The following is a 16,914-nucleotide window of genomic DNA, read 5'->3' as shown; positions in this document are numbered from 1 at the left end:
TCATCAGTAAGGTCAATTAACTTTATGGAACACTATTCAAAGACCTCAACAAATATACCGAGGCATTATTTGAATGCAAATTTTAGGCTTTGAATTTTGATAATTAACCAAACTTTTTTCTAGTTTCTCCTTGAACTTCTATGTAGCACAGTGATAAGCAACACTATCATTTCGTGTCTATAAACATGGTGCCAAAGCGGCAAAGCAACACAAAATTTATCTGTATTGTAAATTGTGTGCAATAATATTAACTCCACTCCAACAATGCAAATAATATTTGCTTTCTCTTTCGCTACAATTGCAATTGCGGGGAACTCATGTGGTTACATCTAGCATGCAACACATCAACAGATGGCTCAGTTCTTCAGTTGCATCGATACCTTGATGATGACTGCCAAATGCAAAGATGACTTGATCAGGGGAACCGAAGCTTGTCCTTTGCAAGCACAACATGCACAAACTATAATCCAATTAGAAACCTGATTCTGTAGGCAGTACACTAGCGACAGCTATACCATTTTGGTACATTTGCCTTTCCAAGTAATCTTGGCCACTTGTATCATACTTTCCAGGATTTACCCGTGGCCATTGCGAAGGCCTTAAGCCTTCCATAGAGCATGACCAAGATTAGCACAAACTTTCCTCTGTCACTCCACCATCCAGAAAAGCTGTATGGCTTGTCCTGGCAGATGATCTCTGGGTGCAGCTGATGCAGCCTAGAACAACTGTAACCAGTGGACCCTGCATTACCATATGCGCTGCAAAACAAAGCATACAAAATTATTCACCTTAGTTAAAGGCATTCACGAGTTAGATTTTGTGTCCTAAGAGAGTTTAGTTTAGTATATCGTGTTTAGCTCTTGCAAACACAAAGTGGTTTGTTTATGAACTTACTTCACTCTTCTGCTATGCTGCAACTGCTATTTACCATTAGTCTATGCAACCATTGCCGTGTTGTCTTTTCTCCATCTTTGCCAACCGGCAGAATAATGAAATATTTCAGTTATATCAAAGAAAAACACACCTGATGACCTCGAATATCATGTTCAAGGTTGAGAAGTTAAGTGGATCGTTTCTGAGCCTTCTCCTTTCAGTGATGCAGGCAATTACCACAAAGATCGCATTAAACCCGAGTGGTGAAAATGCCAATTTCTGCACCAACGACCCTCTCTTGCCTCTCTTGCCTTTCGTGTTCTCATCGGTGGTTTTAATATCTCCATTGGGTGGTGCAAGTGTTGTTGTTGATGGCAAATACCTAAGACCAAAAAGTAAATTGTCGCACATGGATCTTGAGATTCTAAAGCAAGTAAGTACTACTACTTATCAAATGATATGAAATGAAACATCAATTAATGAAGTGTCATGCAGTCATCAACTTACATCATGACAATGAATATTAGTACTACAATGGCGGGTGACATGAGTGAGCAGTCGATGGAATTCTCCCCTGAGTGCCTCGCATTCACCACCATGAAGAATGCATTGACAGTCTTCTGATAAGAGCTGAGCCCATCAAACACTGAAGAATTACAATCAACAGCGCAGAACATCGTGACCCTAGCTGCTACAAGGCCAATGACCGTCGAGGAGAGAAATGCAGTTGGCAACCTAGGAAGCAGATTAGCAAAATGCACCTCCTCGGGGTTCTTGATCATGTGCCGCAGCTCCTTCATCTCTGTGAGCCTCTCCAGGAACCATACCAGTAGTCTCAGGAAGAGAGGGAACAATGTGTTGCCTGCCAGAATCTGGCCACTGAGCAGCAGCAAGAGGCCTGAATTCTTTGAGAAGATGACCATGTTCTCATTTGTGGGCACGAGTCCTGCATTCGCACAGGAGGCGACGGTGACTGATAGTGAGAAGAGCACGATGTTGATCCCTTTCTTGTTCAGTGGGGCACTTGCACTTGGCACATGAGTTATATACAGAAAAACCAGCAGAAAGCCCAAGACATGGATCACGGCAAAGTACCCAAAGACCACATATCCTAAGCACTTGACAGTCCTACTCCTCTTCAACTCTGTACATTTCTTGGGTGGAATTGCACGAGCTGCTTCTTCAAGCTGTGACTCATCACTTTGTGCCGCGCTATTCGCCGAGTCTATCTCTTCAAGCTCGACGGGAACCGAGCTGATCTTCACATTCGGAAGATCTTGCATGTCTTGATGGTTCACTCTAAGCATGAGGCCTAAGAGTGAAACAAAGATCTCCCCTCCTACAAGCATGAACAGCGTCAAGACCACAATTTGAGAGCTTGAGAGATCCTCCATCGTGATGGTGCTGAGGCCAGAAATTGTTAGAGAAGAAGTTGACAAGAATAACATGTCAATGTAAGGAGGGCTGAAGTCAGGATTGCTTGGTTTCAGCACATCAAGAGGACCGAACCAAGTACAGCAATGACAAGGAAGTAGGACAGTTGGATCAAGAAGGGGTGAACATGCAATGCAACAAATCGGTAGACAAAAGCTATTGGATCGACAACATATCTACTGATACGGCAGAAGCTATGCAGCTTGATATGGATGAAATCCTGGTAAAATCTTCTCACCCGGCCCATGGTGCTATGTATGAGTGTGAGAAACAAATGCATATATCCGTGTCAAGATAGGTCTCATACTGGTGCTACTTATATGTGCGCACTGCATCATTGGCTTGATACCATGAGGAGATCAATTTAATCCTCTGATCCTAGTCTTGGTTTTAAAATCTATCATAGGAGAGCAAATCAAATACAATCACGATGTACTCTCAATCAATCAATAGCATTGATTTCTTTTCCAAGAAAAACATTTGGTAGGCGAGTCTTAGGCACTAAGTTAGCAGTATTAAACTCTCTTTTGTCATCAGGGCACATGAGGTGCGAACACCAGCTAATAATCACAATAATGCACCAATGTTTGTTGGACGTTGGCGAAGAGTAATATCCATTGTAGCATCTCAAAGAGTCAGTCCCATGTGCAACTGCAGAAACGGGCCAATCAGGAGGGAGAGTCTTCGAATAATTGCATATGGTCAAGCTACATCGTACACGCTCACATGTTAGCAAGATAGCAGCTTCATACTATAGCAGACTGGGAATCTAGGATCAAAGAATATTCTGTACAAAGAGACTGATAGATATAGTAATACAAGCCAAGTTGCTTCCTTGCATTTGCCGGTTGAGCTCAGGGCAGATGAGGCAGTGAGTGATTATTTGTACGGTGCGCTGGCCTGTCCGCTTCCAATTCGCCGCTGCCCAGTCTCGAAAGATTTATCCACTACGGCCCTTTTTATTTCTCAATTATGTGCTTTCTTTTCGGTTTATCTTATCAAAATATCTTTCCGCTGGCCTGTACGTGGTTTTGAATGTTAGGATTCAGTAGGCAGCTTGAATACCTGGACATGGGTATCTGACCATTTTACGATATTTGGACTTGAGCCATCAACCTGCCAAGTTTCTGATTATTTTTTTTTCTTGCTTGGTTGGAAATCCTGCAGGTACTGCAAACACATGTGTCATCAGGAAATTGTTCTGAAGGTGGATTTGTGATCATCCTTCAAATGATTCGGGGGTGATTCATGTACAGGCTGATGTGTGCAACTGTGGATGAAAGGTTGCACTTGCACCCCACAGTGCGCTGCATCATTAACTTGGTGCAGTGAGGAGACCAATTTAATCCTATGATTCTAGTTCTGATTTAAAAATTGATCATCAGACAACAAGCCCAATAGAATCATGTGACACTCTCAGTCAATCAACAGCGAATTTTTTTTCTTTTCCCAAGAAAAACTGTCACAGCCCTAGAATTGTTTGCAATAGTTGCATAAGAGAGCATCCATGCATCATGTCTAATTTCTGAAAGTTGAATTGAGGTTTGTTGAAACCCTAAGAAATCAGTTCAAAAATAACCAATTTTAAAAATCTTCTCAAATGAGTCCAATAAAATGTTCCTGTTATTCCATAGAATTATTGGCAAGAGCTAAATTTCAAACAAATATTTTTGATGCGGAGCATCCCAAGGCCATCCCCATGGACCTACCTACATCTCCCACGACACCACTTGGACCCATAACAAGAGCCCGTGCGAGAGCCATCGAGAACGAGGTTAACTCTCTCCTTGTTGAACTTCCCTTTGACCCACGTGAGACATGGCTACTACCTCAATCGGAGTTGCTTTGTGTGCTTAGGTACCATGTAAGCAACCAAGGAGATGGAACGGTGCAAGATGGACATCAAGAACATGGAGACATTCTGCCCAGCCCTGAAGGACCGGAACAACCGCCCGACCACCGCCCGGGCGGAACAACCGGCCGACTACCGCCCAACAACCGGTCTACCTTCTATGATCGAGCGGTGCAAGGCCGGCACTACACCGGATGTACCGGTAACTACCAAAAGACCGGTACTGCCGCCCCGACAACCCGTACAACCGATGGCCCCTTCGACGTCCATCTCCGCAAGCCAGCGCCAGACCTCCCAGCGGAACTACCGCCTTCCAGGACCGGTACTTCCGCCATGCATGAGCTCCCAGCGAACAACCGCCCCCTTGACCGGTATTACCGGCCCTGCCTGCGCGCAGTCGCTTGGGCCAAGGCCCGTGTACCCTTTTGTTACCTAGACTATAAATACTCTATCACGTACAACTTTCTAGGGTTAGCATTGGTTTAGCTCATTTGAGAGATAGAGCATTGCTCATCCATATCGGATCTACTCCACGAGAGAGACCGCGGCCCCTCTACGGAGAAGATCCACCTTGGATTCAAGACCCCTTTACGGGAAGATCCCCTTGTGGATTCAAGACCTCCTCACGGAGAAGAACCGGTTACCGTGTATCGTCCCTAGTTGTCCGTGGATTCGTGTATCGTCCTATGTACTTGAGGATCTAGCCCATGTGTGACTTATTCGTGTCGGTATAGTGTTTTCCTCTTGTGTTTTCCTTCCGTTCATCCCCGTGTTCTTCGTGTTTTCCCCAGGATCCGCTCCTTTCGTGAAAGATCGGGCGATTAGGGTCTCTACCCTACATCATCTTGGTATCATGAGCAAGGTTGATCACGATTTTGGAGCCTCCCCGTTGTGTTGCTAGCCTTATTTTGTTATTTTTCGTCCTAAATTCGAAAATCCCCACCAAAAATAGCCCCAAATTTTTTTGTGATTTTTTGGTGTGTTGATGTTTTGTTGGATCTGATCCGTGGATTTGCTTGGTTTCAAGTGGATCTAGCATCTCCCCATTTCTCTCCACATTCCATCCTTGAAATCGCTCGAATTTCGACAACAAAATCATCCCTTTCCGTCCCAAAAACCCATCCCCGATCCAGATCTTGTGATTTTCCCGACCCCAGCGGTACTACCGCCCCCACGAGCGGAACTACCGCTAAGGCACCAACCGGTACCACCGCCTTCACAAGCGGTACTACCGCCCCACCCAGTTTCAGTTGAAACCAACTGGCATCTTTGCCAACCACTTATACACCATCACCACTTCCGCATACTACCCCCTTTGTGCCCGTTTCACACTCCGACACATGTTGCCACTTCGAGGTTTGAGAATTTGAGTTGTGGTACCGTATCCTTTTGTGTTTCGGCTATTTAGGTACGGTTCGAGATCGACACCACTACCGCTCATCTTCGCCACGGACGCGTCATCAACAACGACCACCTCGACTACATCGTGGTATTCTTGCCACCATTTTGACACCATACCGGAAGCAAGACCGGTAACCTCATCTTGTTATTGGACATATCACTCTTGCCATTACATTGATAGCCATCGTAGCCTTACTCATTTGCGTTGCTTACCCATCGAGACTAGCCATTGAGTATTGCCGGCAACGAGACTTGTGCACATTAGTGATCATACTTCCCATAGCATACATATGTCATTGTTGCCTATATTGGTATCATCTCTTGTGTCACCAAATTGTCATCGCATACTAACTTGCTATCTTGGTTCGTCAAGCATTGCATGAGAAAAGAGCTCAAACATCAAAGAGCCAAACATGCTTTTAAGCAAAGAGGAAAGATAAGCAAAGAGCTTTTAAGCAAGAACCATAGCATCATACAACATTAAGATTGTCATACTCGATCATCTTGGATCGTATCATAGCCACACCTTGCATACAAAATATTTGGGATAGAAGTCATTGCATTTTTGCTAAGTAGGTTGTGCACAAGTTCTTGTATCCGCCTATCGTGCAATCATGCTAGCGTCTCTCTAGTGTTGTGCAACAAGAGCATTTTTGTGGATTCCACACTTTGGCTCACCCTTGGTTGCACAACCCCACTTATCTTTTTGCGCGCGTGTTTCTGTGTACCTTATATGCTTGGTCTACTTGTTACATTGCATCTTGCGAATCTTTTCCAACATTATTGAAGCTCACTTACAAATTGCATCAAATTTTTGTGCCACCATCCTAACCAAGCTCCACCATAAGCTTTTACTTGTGTAGGTGTGAGAAACCGACGAGAATTCGTACCAATTGGGCTATTTCCTTGTCCTACATTGGAGTGATCATCGATTCACTTTCAACTTCGGTCAAGGTACATTTGGTATTCGTTCTTCTCTTTCTACCACTCACATTTGTCTTGGAATGATGGATAGGCCAATTAATTCTACCAACCCACTCTTCATGGATCAAGATGACGACATGAACTCCTTCGTCACCAAGAGTCACCTCCTTGGTGCACAACGTGCTTTACATCAAGAGCAACAAGCTATGAGTGAACGCATTGACAACCTTGCCGCCGACTTACGACTCTCCAAGCAACATACGAGGGACTACTTTGACAACAAGCTCGATGATCACAAGCAAGAGAATGACGCAAGGATGGACGAAATTCGCGCTTTGTTGCTCAACCGCTCTTCCTCCACTTCAAGAAGGAGCCGTTCAAGTCGCCATTCCGACTTTACCCTCTCTGGCTCAAGTACACCGACATCGAACACTCTTCGTCGAGCCGCGCGCACCGACCGTCAAGCAAACCTCAATCCACTTCGAGACACCAACTCTCAAGAGAGTCGACGACGTCAAGCCGAAGAAGCCTTTGCGCTAGCTCGAGAACGACAACAACAACGCCAACATGAAGAGGAAGAACGCGCGCGTCTACACCAAAATGCACAAGATGTCAAGGCTCAACGTAAAGAACAACAACTCCATGACGCTCAAGCACTTGAGGCGCAACAAGTTCTACGCGATGTGAGTCGAGCCGTTGCCGACCGAGGCTGTCAAGCCCGTGAAGAAGAGGAAGCACTTCGCGAAGAAATTCTCGAACAACGACTTCAAGCTCGCATGAATCATCAAATTCCTCCTCGAGCTCGACGCGCTCCTCCACAAGCTCGCCAAGACCATCAAGTTCATCAAGAGCATGAAAACAATGGGAATACTCCGCGACAAGAGCAACACGAGGTTGACAACCCTCCGCGACAAGAGCAACACGAGGTTGACAACCCTCCGCGACAAGTGCACCACGAGTTGAACAATCATCTACAACATGGGCGTCATCATCCCCGACCCCAACACAATGAAGAGCAACGCTACGGCAAGCTCAAGTTCACCATGCCCAAGTTCAACGGAAGCAATGATCCCAAAGAATACCTTTCATGGGCATTGAAAGTTGGCAAGATCTTCCGTTTGCACAATTATGAAGAAGAGAAGAAGATCGCGATGGCATCCCTTGAGTTCCAAGACTATGTCCTCATTTGGTGGGAACAAGTCATTGAGCGCCGCGAGGCAAGAGGTGATCCACCCATCACTACTTGGGCAGAAATGAAGGATGTCATGAGAGCACGCTTCGTGCCTACCTACTACAACCGCAACCTCTTCAAGAAACTCCAACAACTCAAGCAAGGAACAAAGAGCGTTGAAGATTACTACAAGGAGATGGAGATTGCAATGATAAGAGCCAATGTGACGGAAGATGATGAGCAAACTATGGCACGTTTCTTGAATGGACTCAATCACCCTATCAAGAAGATCGCCGACTTCCAACCATACTCAAATCTCATCGAGCTCGTGCACCAAGCTACCAAAGTGGAACGCCAAGTGCAAGATGACTTCAAGTACGCCAAGTTCTCATCCAAGTCCTATGGCTTCTCCAATAACCAAGCTTCAACAACTCCAACACCGACTACAAGAACGTCTACTTCCAACACCGACAAGCCAACTTCCAAGAAAGCTTCGTCAACTACAAGTCATCCTCCTACGAGCAACTTCAAGCCGAGAGCTTCATCATCATCAACCCCAACCGATGAGACCATCAAGACAAGTTCCTTCAAGTGTTTCACTTGCGGAGGCCGAGGCCACAAGTCCTACGAGTGCACCAACAAGCGAACCATGGTCTTCAACGACGATGGCACTTATGACTCCATGAGTGAAGGTGTAATGGAAGCACTTGAGCAAGTCGCCATGCACCGCCAAGTGAACAATGAAGAAGAACAAGTCTTTTGTGATGAAGACTCGAGTCCCGCACTTGTTGTCTCCAAAGTCTTGACTCTCCAACATCACCAAGAAGAAGACCAACGATGCCACATATTCCACACCAAGGCCGGCATCAATGGACGATCCGTCAAGGTCATCATCGATGGAGGGAGTTGTCACAGTCTCGCAAGTGAAGAACTTTGCTCCAAGCTCCAATTGCCCAAGACGAAGCATCCACATCCTTACAAAGTGCAATGGCTTAGTGACTCCGGCACCATCCAAGTCGAGCACCGAGTACAAGTCTCCTTCAAGATCGGCGCATACGAAGACACCTTGGAGTGTGACGTTGTTCCAATGACCGTTTGTCATCTTCTCCTTGGACGGCCATGGCAATTTGATAGAGGAGTCACCCACAATGGTCGAACGAACCACTACATCTTCAAGATGAAGGGCAAGGAGTACGTCCTCCGTCCAATGTCGCCAAGTCAAATGATCGCCGACATGCATACCACCCGTCGTGGAGAGAATGGTGAGAGAGTGAGCCACCAAAAATAGAGTGAGCGCCACAAGCCCAAATTGAGTGCCTCCACGATGAGCGAAAACAAGAACTTCGTTCTATTTGCCACCAAACTTGAGATGAGAGAAGTGTGTGAGAACCCATCTAGTGTCCTACACTACGACCTCGTGTGCAAGGACAATGCACCACAAACTAACACCTCTCACACTCTTCCTCTAGTGTTGTCTTCTCTTTTGCAGGAATTTCAAGATGTTTTTCCTGATGAGCTACCTCCGGGACTACCTCCTCTCCGAGGCATTGAGCACCAAATCGACCTCATCCCCGGAGCACCGCTTCCGAACAAAGCTCCCTACCACGTCAACCCCAAAGAAACCAAAGAAATTCAAAGGCAAGTAAAGCATCTCATAGACCATGGTCATGTGCGTGAAAGTTTGAGTCCTTGTGCCGTACCGGTCATTCTTGTGCCAAAACGTGACGGTAGCTTTCGCATGTGCTCCGATTGTAGACCTATCAATGCTATCACCGTTCGTTATAGATATCCCATTCCACGCCTAGATGATATGCTAGATGAGCTTAGCGGTGCCACTATATTTTCCAAAATTGATCTTAAGAGTGGTTACTATCAAATCCGCATACAAGAGGGAGATGAATGGAAAACCGCCTTCAAAACCAAGTTTGGTTTGTATGAGTGGTTAGTCATGCCTATGGGTCTCTCGGAAGCACCGGGCACTTTTATGCGCCTTATGAATCATGTCTTTCGCCCTTACATTGGTATATTTGTTGTGGTTTACTTCGATGACATTCTTGTCTTTAGCAAATCTATACAAGAGCATGTCACCCATGTCCGCACCGTTTTGCAAACTCTTAGGAAAGAGCGTCTCTATGCTAATATGGAGAAATGCCTTTTTGGTGTTGATAAGCTCATTTTCTAAGGATTTGTTGTCTCTTCTAAGGGTGTTCATGTAGATGAGTCCAAGATCAATGCTATTAAGACTTGGCCACAACCAACCAACTTGCATCAAGTGCGTAGTTTCCTTGGCCTTGCGGGCTTATATCGTCGCTTTGTAAAGGATTTTAGCACCATTGCTTCGCCTTTGCATGATTTGAGCAAGAAGAATGCGCCTTTTGTTTGGGGACCATCCCAAGATACCGCATTCAATGAGCTTAAGAATTTGCTTACTCATGCTCCCGTGCTTGCTTTACCCAACTTCGACAAACCCTTTGAAATTCATTGCGATGCTAGTGGTAATGGCATAGGAGGTGTGTTAACGCAAGAGAAGCGCCCCGTAGCTTACTTTAGTGAGAAACTTTCTGGAGCGCAACTCAATTACCCCATCTATGACAAAGAGCTATATGCTTTAGTCCGTGTTTTGCATGAATGGGAACACTACCTTCGTCCCCATGAGTTTATCATTCATACCGATCATGAGACTTTCAAGTATCTTAAGGGACAGACTAAGTTGAACAAGCGTCATGCTAAATGGAGTGAATTTATTGAGTCTTTTCCTTATGCCATAAAGTACATTAAGGGTAAAGAAAATGTTGTGGCGGATGCGCTTTCCCGCATTTGCATGCTTGTCACGCAACTTGAATTAGATGTCATTGGCTTCGAGCATATCAAAGACTTATATGAGCATGATACGAATTTTGCCATTCCATATGCCAAGTGTTTGTCGAATACATCTTGGGAATGCTATTACATCAAAGATGGCTACCTTATGAGAGCTAACAAACTTTGCATTCCCGAGTCCTCGCTTCGTTTGTTGCTTTTGCAGGAATCTCATGGAGGCGGCTTAATGGGACACTTCGGACGCGACAAGACGTTCGCCATGCTCTCAAAGAGCTACTTTTGGCCAAAGATGTTTCGGGACGTCAATCGCTTCACCAACCGGTGTTCTACATGTCGCAAAGCTAAGTCCAAAGCTCAATCTCATGGTCTCTATATGCCTTTACCAATTCCATACCAACCTTGGGAAGACATTAGCATGGACTTCGTACTTGGTTTGCCTAGGACTCGCAATGGGAAAGATTCCATATTTGTCGTTGTGGACCGTTTCTCAAAAATGGCACACTTTATTCCTTGTAACAAGATAGACGATGCTTCACATGTGGCTAATCTCTTTTGTAGGGAAATATTGCGTCTACATGGTGTGCCAAAGACTATCGTCTCGGACCGCGACGTCAAGTTCCTTAGTTACTTTTGGAAGACCCTATGCGCCAAGCTCGAAATCAAGCTACTCTTCTCCACGGCATACCATCCTCAAACCGACGGCCAAACGGAGGTGACAAACCGCACACTCTCCGCTCTACTTCGAGTACTCATCAAGAAGAACATCAAGGAGTGGGAGGAGTGTCTACCCATCGCCGAGTTCGCCTACAACCGAGCAAGACACTCAACAACCGGCAAGTCCCCTTTTGAGGTCGTATACGGATTCAACCCTTTGTCACCATTGGATATTCTACCTCTACCACTCCAAGAGCGAATCAATTTGGACGCAAGTGCACGAGCGACCCATATCAAGAAGGTGCATGAAGATACAAGAAACACCATCGAGCGCCAAGTACAACGCCTTGCGACCAAGCTCAACGTCAACAAGCAACTATGGTCTTCAACACTGGTGATCTCGTGTGGCTACACCTTCGCAAGGACCGCTTTCTACAAGAACGCAAGTCCAAGCTTCGACCACGAGCGGATGGACCCTTCAAGGTGCTTGCACGCTACAACGACAACGCTTACAAGATTGACCTCCCGCGCGACAAGTACAACGTGAGCGACATCTTCAACGTCAAAGATCTCTCTCCCTTCCATGGTGATGAAGAATTTGATCCGAGGACGGATCTTCCCCAAGGGAGGGGAGATGATGCGGGGCATCCCAAGGCCATCCCCATGGACCTACCTACATCTCCCATGACACCACTTGGACCCATGACAAGAGCCCGTGCGAGAGCCATCGAGAACGAGGTTAACTCTCTCCTTGTTGAACTTCCCTTTGACCCACGTGAGACATGGCTACTACCTCAATCGGAGTTGCTTTGTGTGCTTAGGTACCATGTAAGCAACCAAGGAGATGGAACGGTGCAAGATGGACATCAAGAACATGGAGACATTCTGCCCAGCCCTGAAGGACCGGAACAACCGACCGACCACCGCCCGGGTGGAACAACCGGCCGACTACCGCCCAACAACCGGTCTACCTTCTATGATCGAGCGGTGCAAGGCCGGCACTACACCGGATGTACCGGTAACTACCAAAAGACCAGTACTGCCGCCCCGACAACCCGTACAACCGCTGGCCCCTTCGACGTCCATCTCCGCAAGCCAGCGCCAGACCTCCCAGCGGAACTACCGCCTTCCAGGACCGGTACTTCCGCCATGCATGAGCTCCCAGCGGAACAACCGCCCCCTTGACCGGTATTGCCGGCCCTGCCTGCGCGCAGTCACTTGGGCCAAGGCCTGTGTACCCTTTTGTTACCTAGACTATAAATACTCTATCCCGTACAACTTTCTAGGGTTAGCATTGGTTTAGCTCATTTGAGAGATAGAGCATTGCTCATACATATCGGATCTACTCCACGAGAGAGACTGCGGCCCCTCTACAGAGAAGATCCACCTTGGATTCAAGACCCCTTTACGGGAAGATCCCCTTGTGGATTCAAGACCTCCTCACAGAGAAGAACCGGTTACCGTGTATCGTCCCTAGTTGTCCGTGGATTCATGTATCGTCCTATGTACTCGAGGATCTAGCCCATGTGTGACTTATTCGTGTCAGTATAGTGTTTTTCTCTTGTGTTTTCCTTCCGTTCATCCCCGTATTCTTCGTGTTTTCCCCGGGATCCGCTCCTTTCGTGAAAGATCGGGCGATTAGGGTCTCTACCCTACATCAATTTTTATGAGCTCAGAAACATTTATTTTCGCCATTTGAATTAATCCAATAATTATTTGCTTTGGATTTATATTTAATATATATTAAATATAACTTCAATAATTCTGGAAGTTTGTGAGTGGCTTTGTATATATTTTAGCAAGCCATATAATAACCTACAGAATTTATTAAAATGATTTGGGCTATAAACTAAATCAAAACAAAATAACAAGAATAGAAAAACAAAAACAGAAAGAAAAGAGAGGGCACTGTACCTGGCTTACCTGTCCAGCCCAGCTGCGGCCCACCACTGTAGCGGCCCTGCCACAGCACCGCCTCCTTCAACCTCGTGCCAGAAGGCACGAGGGCGCCTGGTCGCCGCGCGCCGGCCACCTCCTGCCTGCCTGGTTGCCTCCTCGACGTGTTGGGTCTCCCTAGGCGTTGCCACGCACCCCTGGCCCTCTCTTTCTCTCTCCCGTGTCCCTCTCCTTCCCTCCGCCTTTCTCCCCCGCTCTCCTCGCTCGCGTCTGAGGGCACCGACATGCACCGCCGCGTCCACCGCCTCCCCCTCGCTTCTTCGACCGTGACCAGAGCTCCGCGACGACACAAGGCTACTCCATAACGAAGCAGGCGAGCCCGGAGGCACCGTAGCGGCGCCATCGCCATCTTCTCCACCACCGGTCACCGGACCTCCCCGTTGTCGATTCGCTGGCTCCCGGGCGCCCCCGAGCGTGCTGACCTACTACTCCGCCTCCCTGTGAGCTCACGAACCTTTCCCCTCTAGCGCCGCTGTCATTTTCGTCCTCTAACCCGCCTAGCCGCCGGAGCCGTGAGCTCCTCGCCGCTAGCCTCGATGCCGTCGTGGCCACAGCCGTCGCCGCTTGCGTCCAAGCACTAGAACATGCTCAGGACCTCCCAAGAAACCCAACGCCACCACCCAAGCCTCCCTCTGTGCACCCTAGCGTCGTCCTCACTGACGCCCGAACTCCGGCCACCGCCGCGAGCTCCGTTCCAGCAATCCCCGGCCACCCCTACTCCAGCCGCCGCCACCTCTGGATGCGCCGCACCCCCAGCTACCTGTAGCCGCAAACCACGCGCGAAACGGTGCCCTGTAGCGCCGTTCCGACCAACGCTGGCGAGCCACCGCCGCGGGATTTGGCCACCGGCGGCAAAACGCCGTTCCCTGACGTGGCACCAGCTCTTTTAGCGCCTAATTAACCCTCCCCCCCCCGTCTCGCTGACAGCGGGCCCCAGGCCTGGTCAAACCCCAGTCAGCGCTGGGTTTGACCGGGATTAGCCCTGTGTCACTGAAGTGTGGCCCCCACATGTCAGGTTTGACCTGGGTTAACCCAGTTGACTGCTGACACAGGCATGACGCAGTGCTGACGCAATTAATGATTTTCTGGTTTTTAGAAATAATCAGGAAATTCCAGAAAATGCCCAAAACTTCCAAAATTCATAGAAATTAAACCGTAACTCCAAATGAAATAAATTATATATGAAAAATGATCAGAAAAATATGAAGAATCTGTTTATGCCATGATCATGCATGTTTGAACAAGTTAACCTCATTGAATAGGACAAATTATGATTAGGGCAACTTATGAAATAACATTTGGAGTTGGAATTTGATCTTGTTTGAGTTCCACTTCAATTAAATTGGCTAGATATTGCATTAGGTCAATTCAGTACCTTAATATGTCATATCATTCATTCGCTTGTGCATTGCATTAATTGAATGTTGTTTGTGTTCCCTTGCCGGTAATTGTCCCCTCTCGATAGACGTGGTTCCAACGACGTGATCGATGACACCGATGAAGAACTATATTATATTCAGAAGTGTCAGGCAAGCAAAACCCCCTTGTTCATTCCGATACAATCCCACTCTCTCGCTCCTGCTCTCTTTTACTGCATTAGGACAACAACGATTCAACTGTTACATGCTGCGGTAGTTGAACCCCTTTCCTCTGCATGACCTGTCATTGCCACAGTAAATAGATGAAACCCGGTAGCATGAGTAGGAGTTGTTTGAGCCCTGATGTGCCTACTCATTCACGTTTGTTTGTCATGCCTGCTATTGCTTAGAGTTGAGTCAGGTCTGATTCATCGGGGATGAATCTGAGGTGTGTAAACATGTCCTACTGTGTGTGAGCTAAGTGTGTGAACACGATTTGGTAAAGGTAGCGGTGAGAGGCCATGTGGGAGTACATGGTGGGTTGTCTCATTGAAACCGTCCTCAGGAACTAAGTTCTGTGTCTGTGATCCATGAACAGCTACTACCACTCATTGGGATCCTTAATTGACCCTCTCGGCTTCTTAATCACCCTAGTACTTATCCAGGAGTTGCAACTAGTTTCTGGTGTTTGTAGGTTATGTGTTTGTGGCCATGCGTAGCGCTGACCCTAGGGGTGGGCTATGATGCGGTAGATACATCGTGGCACGGTGTACCGGGCGCCCGTTTGGTGTCTCGGGAACCCTGTTCACATCGTTCGGGGTCGTATGTGGAAACCTCGGCCGGACTCCCTGCGGATGGAACCTAGATAGGCGATAAACCTGGACTAGAGACTTGAGTGTTTAGGTAGGCTGTGGCCGACACCCTCGCCAGGCTTCCGCTTGAAGGTTGCCGAGATACATGACGTGTATATGATGATAAGTGGTGGGAGCGTGTGTGAAGAAGTACACCCCTGCAGGGTTATCATTATCTATTCGAATAGCCGGATTCCTCGGATATGGAAACTTGGACCCCTGGCATAGTTCATAGACAAGTGAAAGTGGATACTCTAAAACTCGCAGGATAAGCGTGAGTGCTATGGATGGCCTTCTCGTAGGGAGACGGGAGCGGATCCATAGTGGTGTATTGATATGGTGAATACGTGGACTCGTGTGCGCCACCTCAAAAGAGTTGCTTGCTGTCGTAGTTCAGGTTAGCCACTGAGTCAAAGCTGGCTTGCTACAGTTAAACTCCACTACCCCTTTGTTGATACCGATGCATATGTAGTTAGTTCTGATGTAAGTCTTGCTGAGTACAATTGTACTCATGTTTGCTTAATTTATGTTTTGCAGAGAGACGTTAGTCTCGCTAGTAGTTCTGTGTGGGCTTCATCGTTTAGCTTGCTACCTCAGCTACGATCTTGTGCCCTCGGCAGGATCTGGTAGATAGTCAGGCTTCTTAGCCTTTTTCATTTGTAGATGTCTGTACTCAGACATGTTAAGCTTCCGCATGTGTTTTGATTTGTATGCTATGATTGTTGGGTCATGATACCCATGTTTGTAATATCTTGCTCCTCGGAGCCTACTGAATAAATACTTGAGTCGTAGAGTTATGTTGTGATGCCATGTTGTACTTACACATATCGAGCATATTGTGTGTATGATTGAAATGCTTGGTATGTGTGGGATCCGACAATCTAGTTGTTTATCCTTGGCAGCCTCTCTTATGGGGAAATGTAGTCTAGTGCTCCTTGAGCCATAGTAGTCCGCTACAGCCCGGTTCACCGGAGTCCTGCTAGCCCAGCACTACTGCTCAGGACACTTGACTGGCCGGCATGTGTTTCATTTCGTTCATATGTCTGTCCCTTTGGGGAAATGTCATGCCGTGACTTCCGGAGTCCTGCCTAGCCTGCTACAGCCCGGGTTCCCCGGAGTCATGTTAGCCCGGTGCTACAGCCCGGATTCACTCGCTGATGACCGACATGCTCGATGTGATTCATGTATGCCTGTCCCCATAGGTCTGTGCCGTTTTGGGTTCACGACTAGCCATGTCGGCCCGGGTTCTCTGTCATATGGATGCTAGCGACACTATAATATATGTGAGCCAAAAGGCGCAAATGGTCCCTGGCCATGGTAAGGCGACACCCATGGGGATACCGTGCGTGAGGCCGCAATGTGATATGAGGTGTTACCGGCTAGATCAATGTGACTTGGAATTGGGGTCCTGACAGCGTTGGTATCAGAGCCTGACTGCCTGTAGGATTACCAAGCCAAACTGGTCGAAGTTGAGTCTAGAAATGCTTTAGTTATATAAGGGAATTGATTGGGGAAGGGAATGTAAGGCTCTTTTTACTCCTTTACCTTTTCTCCTTCTGATCTGAGTCAACCTCTTCTTTTCTACAGGGCTTAAGAACTAGGCCTTCTCATCTATCTATC

At 47.3% G+C, this 16,914-nt stretch overlaps 1 pseudogene; it reads right to left on the bottom strand.

Annotated features, from left to right (window-relative positions):
- Positions 1–361: 361 nt before the first annotated feature.
- LOC125524033 lies at positions 362–2,554 on the bottom strand (annotated as a pseudogene).
- Positions 2,555–16,914: the final 14,360 nt, after the last annotated feature.

Source organism: Triticum urartu, chromosome 7 (genome assembly GCF_003073215.2).
Source record: "Triticum urartu cultivar G1812 chromosome 7, Tu2.1, whole genome shotgun sequence".
Taxonomy (NCBI): Eukaryota; Viridiplantae; Streptophyta; class Magnoliopsida; order Poales; family Poaceae; genus Triticum; species Triticum urartu.
Note: the sequence above shows the minus strand (reverse complement) of the source record. Positions and strands in the feature narration are given on the sequence as shown.